Source organism: Oncorhynchus mykiss, chromosome 5 (genome assembly GCF_057628025.1).
Source record: "Oncorhynchus mykiss isolate SJ-2025 chromosome 5, ASM5762802v1, whole genome shotgun sequence".
Classification (NCBI taxonomy): Eukaryota; Metazoa; Chordata; class Actinopteri; order Salmoniformes; family Salmonidae; genus Oncorhynchus; species Oncorhynchus mykiss.
The window spans coordinates 90,477,278-90,488,381 of record NC_143026.1 but is presented as its reverse complement, the minus strand read 5'-3'; positions in this window follow the sequence as shown (position 1 = coordinate 90,488,381).

The window sequence follows — 11,104 nt, the reverse complement described above, 5'->3', positions numbered from 1 at the left end:
CCAAAAATCTACAATTTGGATTCATCAGACCAAAGGACAGATTTCCACAGGTCTAATGTCCATGTCCAACTTTTGAATGGTACTGTATACATCCTCAACATGTAAAGTGTTATTTTATTTATTTAACCTTTTAACTAGGCAAGTCAGTTAAGAACAAATGATTTACAAGGATGGCCTACCGGGGAACTATGGGTTCATTGCCTTGTTCAGGGGCAGAACGACAGATCAGCTCGGGGATTTGATCCAGCAACTTTTCAGTTACTGGCCCAAAGCTCTAACCACTGGGCTACCTGCTACCTCCAGTTTGATTAGCTGAAATGAAAAATCTCAGAAATTGTGTGCACAAATTACTTTACATCCCTGTTAATGAGCATTTATCCGTTTCCAAGATAATCCATCCACCTGACAGGTGTGGCATATCAAGAAGCTGATTAAACAGCACGATCATTACAAAGGTTCACCTTGTGCTGGGGACAATAGAAGGCCACTCTAAAATATGCAGTTTTGTCACACAACACAAATGTCTCAAGTTTTGAGGGTGTGTGCAATCGGCATGCTGACTTGCAGGAATGTCCAACAGAGCTGTTGCCAGAGAACGGAATGTGAATTTCTCTACCATAATCTGCCTCAAGTCGTTTTAAGAGAATTTGACAGTACGCCCAGCCGGCCTCACAACCACAGACCACATGTAACCCTGCCAGCCCAGGATCTCCCCATCCAGCTTCTCCACCTTCGGGATCATCCGAGACCAGCCACCCGGAACAGCTGATGAAACAGGAGTATCTATGTGTGTACTAAAGTCCTTTTGTGGGGGAAAAACATATTGGCCATTCATTTATCCACAAATTAGAGCCTCATGAATTTATTTGAATCGACTGATTTCCTTTATATGAACTGTAACTACGTACAATTGTTGAAATTGTTGCTTGTTGCATTTATATTTTTGTTCAGTTATAAGTAGGAAAAGGTATGCACAGCTGTGGTTCTGTAGGGTGAATGTACATGTGATTTCTAGAGATATAGTACTTTCTATATGAACAGCTGCTTCTGTAATACTTGTTATTTTGCTGATATTTACAATCCATCTCAAATTGACGTTTAAAACTTCAAAAAACTATTGTGAATTCATATTTGTCTGTGGCATACAAATTGAGTACCACATGACGGCAGTAAGACTACAAGCTCATGAGGACCAGTGATTGGCCCAGTTGGAATACCAAAGACACTAGGCCAGCCCACTAAAATGCTATGGCACCTGGCCCGGAGAGTCGACCAGGCTACAGCACTACTGCCAAAGACAGTACAGCAGAAGTGTCACACTCATTTTGTCCCGGGGGGCTACATTTGCCGGGGGGCCGCACAGAAAATTGGTTACATTTCCTCGCTGTCAAAATATGAAAAAAATGTGTTCTCTCTCTGTCGTCTTTGGAATTTTCGATTATTTCTGGCTGTCTTGCTCAGCGCTTCTCAACTGGTGGGTCGCGGCCCAAATTTGGGTCTCACGAGGTTTGAATGGGTTGTTGGTCTCTGAGTAAAAAATAAATAAATTAAATAACAAAAATACTCCAGTCTTTACATAAACGACTTAAACCAGGTCGAAAGTGTGTAAAAAAATATATAATGAACTTGCAAAATGTTAAATAATTGAATCTCTACATTTTTTCTTCTATCACAGTATTTCAAATATTACCAGTGCTATTTCGGTTGATTTGTGGTCGCAAACCAGTGAGTTTATTAACATTTTTCATCAAGAATATGGGCTAAATGTAATTTTTAATGAAATTACTAATGATGAAAGAGGAGGGAATGTTGTTCCCGTGTCATTAATATAGCATAAAAAAATACTTTTCCCGATTTGTATTTTGCCGATTCATTTTGGCGATGCAAATATCGGATCGCAGCTGAGACAACCTGGTTCAATTTGGGTCCCGATGCAAAACCAGTTGAGAACCACTGCTTTATCTTTCATTCAGATGATAATTAGTGAGCAACTGTAAGTTCATTATCATTACTACACAGTTTAGATTTTGAAGTACATTGAGTTTGTTGACCACCAAAAGTAAATTATTATTATATTTTTTTAAATACTCAAACCACCCCGCAGGAAGGATTCCGCCTCGGATTTCATTCATTCCTATGGAGGACTGCTTCTACCGGTGGCTTCAAAGCCTTTCACTATTGTCCAATGCATAGCATCAGCAATCAAGGGTTTATACACTGAACAAAAATATAAACACAACATGTAAAATGTTGGTCCCGTGTTTCATTAGCTGGAATAAAAGATCCCAGAAATGTTCCATAAGCACAGAATGAATATTTCTCTCAAATTCTGTGCACAAATTTGTTTACGTCCCTGTTAGTGAGCATTTCTCGTTTGCTAAAATAATCCATCCACCTGACAGGTGTGGCATATCAAGAAGCTGATTAAACAGCACGATCATTACACAGGTGCACCTTGTGCTGGGCACATTAAAAAGCCACTAAAATGTGCAGTTTTGTCACACAACAATGCCACAGATCTCTCAAGTTTTAAGGGAGCATGCAATTGGCATATTGACTGCAGGAATGTCCACCATAGCTGTTGCCAGAGAATATAATGTTAATTTCTCTACCATAGGCCGCCTCCTATGTCATTTTTAGAAAATGTGGCAGTACGTCCAACCAGCTTCACAGCTGCAGACCACGTCAAACTACGCCAGCCCAGGACCTCCACGGCTTCTTCACCTGACAGATCATCTGAGACCAGCTACCTGGACAGCTGATGAATCTGAGGGTTTGTACAACTAAATAATTTCTGCACCAACTGTCAGAAACCGTCTCAGGGAAGCTCATCTGGGTGCTCCTCGTCCTCACCAGGGTCTTGACCTGACTGCAGTTCAGCATCGTAACCGACTTCAGCGGGCAAATGCTCACCTTCAATGGCCACTGGCACAATGGAGAAGTGTCCTCTTCATGGATGATTCCTGTTTTCAACTGTACCGGGTAGAGATGGCAGACAGCGTAGCGTGTATGGCGTCAAGTGGGCGAGTGGTTTGCTGATGTCAACGTTGTGACCAGAGTGCCCCATGGTGGGGTTATGGTATGGGCAGGCATAAGCAACGGACAACGAACACAATTTCATTTTATCAATGGCAATTTGAATGCAGAGAGATACCGTGACGAGATCCTGAGGCCGATTGTTGTGCCATTCATCTGCTGCCATCACCTCATGTTTCAGCATGATAATGCACGGCCCCATGTCACAAGGATCTGTACACAATTCCTGGAAGCTGAAAATGTCCCAGTTCTTCCATGGCCTGCATACTCACCAGACATGTCACCCATTGAGCATGTTTGGGATGCTCTGGATCGACGTATACAACAGCGTGTTCTAGTTCCTGCCAATATCCAGCAACTTCTCACAGCCATTGAAGAGGAATGGGACAACATTCCACAGGCCACAATCAACAGCCTGATCAACTCTATGTGAAGGAGATGAGGCAAATGATGGTCACACTAGATCCTGACTATTTTTCTGATCCATGCCCCATACTTTTTTTAAGGTATTTTTTTTAAAGGTGACCAAAAGATGCATATCTGTATTCCCAGTCACGTGAAACCCTTAGATTCGGGCCTAATTTATTTAAATTGACTGACTTCCTTATATGAAATGTAACACAGTAACATCTTTGAAATTGGTGCATGTGCATTTATATTTTTGTTCAGTGTAGATATCATGTTTGTCCCTCTTGAGCCGCCGTAGCAAAATAGTCTTAATGAATCTAAGATAAATCAAGAAATCTGTAATTCATTTTGATGTTTTTGCAGAGGTCTTAGTCACGCAATTTTACATCGCGCCGAAGTACGCATGCGCACGCGGTCAAATCAAAGGCACTCCGACGTAAAGTTGTTTTTGACACAAAAAAAAATCAGCGTGTCAGTTTGTCACTTTCACGTGGTTGGAGTGATAACATGTTAAGCTGCTTAAGACATTGGCTAGAAACTAGGGTGTGCCTTATAGGTAAACATATTTTTATATTTACGAAGAAATATTTTTTTTTACACTTCTCTCATTGCCTTCTCAAACCCCAGCCTGGTCTGCCAAGTCTGCTTCGCAAGCGTTGCCGGAAGTCTTGTGATGTTGCGCATCTGGGTTTTACAGACTGTACTACTGCTGTTCCACAGCTGCATCCTGTGTGGAGTTGACTGTGACATCCGGGAGAAGAGGAGTGGAAGGAAAAGGGGATGAAGGGATTCCCATATCGATCAATGTGATACAATCCTTTTCCAAAGCGTCTGGTCTATATCTTAACATTAATAAGTGTGAACTCATGGCTGTCAAAGATTGTGTGACACTTTCATATGATGGTATCTTTATATCTTGACAGTAAAATAAGCAAGGAATAGACCAGGTGCTTTTCAACTTTCTGTGGAGAAGCCGTACCCATTACATTAGGAAAACTGTTGTGATGAACACTGATGAAAATGGTGGGCTGAATTGTATGGACTTTAATACCTTTAAATAATACTTTTAAGATCAATTGGATAAAACAATTCCTAAGAAGACCCACTTCTATCTGGAATTTTATTCCTCATCACGTCTTCTCTATTTTTGGTGGCCTTAACTTCATGTTGTTTTGCAATTATAACATTGACAAAGTTCCAGTGAAACTTTCTGCTTTTCATCGGCAGGTTTTCTTGTCATGGTCCTTAATTTATAAACACAATTTTTCTCCACACAGATATTATATATGGAAAAATCGGGATATATTGTATAAAAATACTTCTTTGTTTTTAGAATATTGGTTCTGAAATAATATCCTATTGGTGAGCCAACTGGTAAATGCAGAGGGTCTTTTACTCAGTTATAAAGAATTCTTATCACATCAGAATTCTTATCACTTTACAAGGTCCCCGTAACACCTAAAGATTTTGCAATTGTTTTAGACGCCATTCCCTCAGGTGTTGCTATGTTATTCAGAAACGTGTCAAGACCTGACCCTCAGAGCCTACCTTCTATTGACCCTGTTGACTCATCAGTAGGAAAGATTTGTTTCTCTTTTGGTCCATTCAACAACAGAGCGATACGATCCTTGTTTCAGCAGGATGTTGTATCTATCTATACCTAATGTCATGCCTTATTGGAATGGATTTATTGATAATGTTTGTTGGAAAAAAAGTTTGGATGTTGCCACACACATACCTACTTGTTAACAAAATTAAGGAAGTTGCCTTCAAAATTATTCATAAAAATTATCCTGCCAACCACTATATGAAGAAGTTTAAGGAAAACGTCAACTCAAATTGCTCCTTTTGTAATGACCACCCAGAAACAGTGTTGCATCTTTTTTGGCATTGTATTCATGTAAGAAAACTGTGGCAAGACATCAGTAGATTTATAATTGAACACTTTTATGAAGGTCTTACACTATTGTGGAGAGATGAACTGCTTGGTTTCATTACCTACGATAGGAATAAGCTGAAACATTTGTATGTAATTCATTTCATTATGCTTTTGGCAAAATGTCATATTCACAAATGTAAATTTACAAACAAAAAAACACATTTTCTTACCCTACAAAAAGAAAAAATGGAACTATATTTTAAGACAATTAAATACTCTACTAACAAAAAAGCTGTTAGAATAATAAGTGTATGTATGTCCCATAAGGTCTTTGTGTAATGTGATATTGTACCCCCTAGCCTCGCCCCCAGCCCCGCCTCCTAGATCGATTGTCCATTGTATATAATCTGTTCCTCATGTACTCTCTGTATCGATATGTTCTTAATAAAATAAAACATGGGATGAGGGGGTGGAGGATATCCTCTGGGCTGACAAAATGGACGTGGCAGATCTTACAACGAGCGGATAAGTATTTTACAGTATCAATTTAACCACATATGTTATTGGCGACTGTCAATCGCTGACATAGCACAAAACCATTGGTTGACGCATGCTATGTCGCAACCTAGTGATTATAAACTGGGTGGTACAAACCCTGACTGCTGATTGTCTGACATTCGTGGTATATCACACCGTATACCACAGGTATGACAAAACATGTATTTTTACTGCTCTAATTACGTTGGTAACCAGTTTCTAATAGCAATAAAGCACCTCTGGAGTTTGTAGTGTGTGTCCAATATACCACAGATGAATGGCTGTATCCAGGCACACTGCGTTGCCTCGTGACTAAAAACAGCCCTGAGCCGTGGTATATTGGTGTCGACTTTGAAGAATCTCAAATATAAAATATTTTGTTTTGTTTAACACGTTTTTTTGGTTACTTCCATATGTTTTATTTCACAGTTTTGATGTCCTCACTGTTATTCTACAATGCTGTAAATAATAAAGAAAAACCCTTGAATGAGTAGGTGTGGTCAAACTTTTGACTGGTAATTTACTATAGGAGTCGTTAGAAAATCCATACATAAATTGTTAGGATCGTAAGAAAAGCCATGCGTGAAATATGAACGTAAACGTGAAATTTAATCTGTGAACATACAAACACCATGTTACGATTACGGGCTAAAATGTTAGCCTTGAACAAATATTGTGTTGCAATTCTCACGTACAATAATAACTTTCCGAGTTTTGGCAGTATCATTTCACCTCACAATTTGTTTTTATACCAAACGGCCTGTGAGGAGCGCTACCCGAACAAGTTTAACGCAGAATAAAAAAGAAAAACGGAATTCGGGGAAACCGGAAAGAGACATCCTGCACGTTTTCAAGTTAAAAGTCTCCATTCTCTATTACTCAGTTTAGTTTGCTTCACATTTAGGTAGCTAATGTAATGCATTTGTTTGCCAGTGCAAATCCAGATAGCACTGGCCGTATTATGCCTACAACAGTGAAGTTTCAGTCTGCTAGGAATAAAATGATGGCCTACCAAAAAATCTCCTGAGGGGGCTGGGATTAAACATTAAAAATACACATCACAACAAGAGAGACAACACTACATAAAGAGAGACCTAAAGACAACAACATTGCATGACATCAACACATGACAACACAACATGGTAGCAGCACAGAGATGACCAGTTTACAGAGGAGTATAGAGTGCAGTGATGTGTCTTATAAAGAGCATTTGGTGGCTAATCTGATGGCCGAATGCTAAAGAACATCCCCACGCATGCACCAAAATATGATTAATTGAATATTGCACCATCCCATTTCTGGGCTCTGTCTACAATCATACCCAGTAGTAGGGAAAGGGAGATACCTAGTCAGCTGTACAACTGAATGCATTCAACTGAATCAGAGAGGGGCGGGGGGCTGCCATAATCGACATTGACATCTTCGGCGCCCGGGGAACAGTAGGTTAACTGCCTTGCTCAGGAACAGAATGACAGATTTTTACCTTGTCACCTCTGGGATTTGATTCAGCAACCTTTCAGTTACTGGCCCAACGCGCTAATCACTAGGCTACCAGGAATAATGAAACAGAATAATAATCAATGTTTGGTGAATCTATGAATTATGTATGACCACTGGAGTCTTGGCCACTTAAAATATATATATTTAGAATATTTTGATATTTATTTAATTCACTTTAAAGTCTTGCCAAATAATATTTTGTAGGAGGGGTTAATATGAATTTAAAATAATGTGACATGATTTATATGAATCGGCTCATGAACATACAGACTTTGAAATGAACAAGGGAGAGGTTAAACAGTCTGGCATAAGCTTTCCCCCAAACGTTACAATAACTCTGTTGCTGTGGTCTTAGGTAGTCTCCCTATAGGCTATTCCCTCCATTGCGATACTGCTGCCCAGTTGAAGAGCTTGTGATCTCCATGCAGCACCACAGCAACCATGCGCCATCGGTAAAACACACCTCAGCCTCAGAAGATACCCTTCTGGAGGCATGCAGCCATAGTCATTATACCCTTAATGTAGGCCTCTTTGCCTAGTAGCCAAGTAAAGTGCAGAGCATGCGTGTAGCTCGTCATTCCAACATTTCTGAACATCTAATTCATCCTTCGTTCAGTTCAGTTCAGTCACTTTGTCGTCCATTCAGTCTTTTGTCTTGAGTTGCAATAGGAACTAAATCAAAGACAATTGAACAGTCTCATCCATATGTTTATTGAAATCCATGCGTGTATTCAAAATTATATAAATTATCCAAAGTTCTTTAGCCTATCACTTTAATAATTAAATGTTTAATTTAGGCCTATCCACATGAAAAAAAATAGGCCTTCAACATAGGCATTGCAATTTAGGCTATAATTTTGGGTACTGGTGTCTTGTGGAATAATTGTGTAACTTTATTTGTGTTTTATAACTGTTTTTTATTATGAAGCTCCCTTTAAAAAGAAACCCTAGCTCACAGGCCGCTAAATATATCAGAGAGAACAGTTTATGACTAGGGTGGCTGGAGTCTTTGACCATTATTATGGGCCTTCCTCTGACACTGCCTAGTATAGAGGTACTGAGGATGGCAGGAAGCTTGGCCCCTCTGTAGTGCCTTGCGGTCGGAGGCCGAGCAGTTGCCATACCAGGCAGTGATGCAACCACTGAGGACCCATGCCAAAACTTTTAAGTCTTCTGATGGGGAATAGGTTTTGTCGTGTCCTCTTCACAACCGTCTTGGTGTGCTTGGACCATGTTAGTTTGTTGGTGATGTGGACACTAAGGAACTTGAAGCTCTCAACCTGCTCCACTACAGCCCGCGTCGATGAGAATGGGGGTGTGCTCGGTCCTCCTTTTCCTGTAGTACACAATCATCTCCTTTGTCTTGATCACGTTGAGGGAGAGGTTGTTGCCCTTGCACCACATACGGCCTACAGTCTGTGCTCCCAAATACTGGAGAAAGTGTGATTCATTAGGTTACATGATCACCACAATAGCCCCACGTGACTGTCAAAACAAATTCTGCAATTATATGGCTATTAAATAACACACAACAGCATGGCATATTTAGCTGGCGAAATAGGCCTAGCCTAAACAATATTTAATTTTTATTTTGCAGCTCAGGCGGTTATTCTAGACAAGGCTCTACTGTGTCTTTATCATTCTCACACAAGTCATTTGCTAAAGGCCCAAGCCTATACTACGTCATCTACTGGTATCACGCCATTATTGAATGCAGTTCTAAAACAAGCTCTAGACTTTTATTTTTTTAAATAAAACCAGAAGCTGCAAAGCAACTCTAAAGTCTGGGCTAGAGTTGCTAAATTGTCTAGCTACGTTCAGGTTCATGTCCTTTACTGATGACACATTACTGACAAAAGCTTGTACTCATAAAAACATTCTTAAACCGAGTAAAGGGAGACAAAGTCTTAAAAAATGTATCTGGTAAATGTTCATTCATAGTCATTCACCCATCTGTTCAGAATTATGTTTATTACAGTTCCTCGGTGCTGTTGACTGCACAATGGAGGAATTGTTAATTCCAGTGATTCTTTAAAAATATCTATAAATGGTATGCACTGCAAGAGTGTGGTACAGTACAACTAATAGAAAGTTATAGACAAAACATGTAGAAGTGGAGTGTAGACATGTACGCAGTGGTGTAAAGTACTTACGTAGTACTTTCAAGTATTTTTTACTTAAGTATATTTTTTGTAGGTATCTGTACTTTACTTTATTTATATTTTTGACAACTTTTACTTCAAGACAATAATGTACTTTTTACTCCATACCTGAAACCCAAAAGTACTTGTTACATTTAGAACGCTTAAGGGGTGGGAAATTCCAGTCCTCGAGGGCCTGATTGGTGTCACAGTTTTGACCCAGTCCCAGCTATCACCTAATCACCTAATCATGACCTTCAGTTTAGAATGCAATTTGCAATTTGATTAATGCAATTTGATTAACCCGCTTTAAGCGTAACAGTATTATTTAGTCCCCTCGCCCCTACCTGGGCTCGAACCCCTCTGCACACATAGACAGCTGACACCCGCGAAGCATCGTTACTCATCGCTCCTCAAAAGCCGCGGCCCTTGCAGAACAAGGGGAACAACTACTTCAAGGTCTCAGAGCGAGTGTCGTAACCGATCGAAACGCTATTAGCGCTCACCATCGCTAACTGGCTAGCCATTTCACATCGGTTACACTAGGGATGGAGAAAAAGTGTGACACCAATAATTCACACACTTATCAAGAGAACATCCCTGGTCATCCCTATTGCCTCTGATCTGGCAGATTCACTAAACAGAGAACATCCCTGGTCATCCCTACTGCCTCTGATCTGGCAGATTCACTAAACAGAGAACATCCCTGGTCATCCCTACTGCCTCTGATCTGGCAGATTCACTAAACAGAGAACATCCCTGGTCATCCCTATTGCCTCTGATCTGGCAGATTCACTAAACAGAGAACATCCCTGGTCATCCCTACTGCCTCTGATCTGGCAGATTCCATAAACACAAATGCTTTGTTTGTAAATTATGTCTGAGTGTTGGAGTGTGCCCCTGGCTCCCCATAATAAATAAAATAAAAACAATAAAATTATGCTGTCTGGTGTACTTAATATAAGGAATTTGAAATGATTTATACTTTTACTTAAAATACTGAAGTATATTATAGCAATTACATTTACTTTTGATACTTAAGTATATTTAAAACCAAATACTTTTAGACTTTTACTCAAGTAGTATTTTACTGGGTGACTTTCACTTTTACTTGAATGCTTTTCTATTAAGGTATCTTTGCTTTTACTCAAGTATGACAAGTGGGTACTTTTTCCACCACTGCGTGCACGTAGCCTACTTGAAAGCGATGTTTTCTTCAGCCTCCAGACATCACAAGGTTGGAATGCCAAGGTTGTTATCACTGTTTAAAAACTCAAAAATGTGAAGCCCCTCAAGTGCCTGGTGATAGTGTGGCCTATTGTGATGAATACCAGACAGAATAGTGATAATTTCAACAACTTCATTTCAACACCCATGTCATTACAATGTCCTGCCTCGAGGTTAGAGTGTTGGGCCAGTAACCGAATGGTTGCCGGTCTAAATGCCAGAGTTTAAGAGGTGGATTTTTTTTTAAATCTGTTGCTGTGCCCTTGAGCAAGGCATTTAACGTGTCAATGGTGGCCCTGGCCGTGACACCCCTGTGGGTGTCTTAGGGGGAGTTGGGATATGCAAGAAATACATTTACATTAAACACGTGTAACAG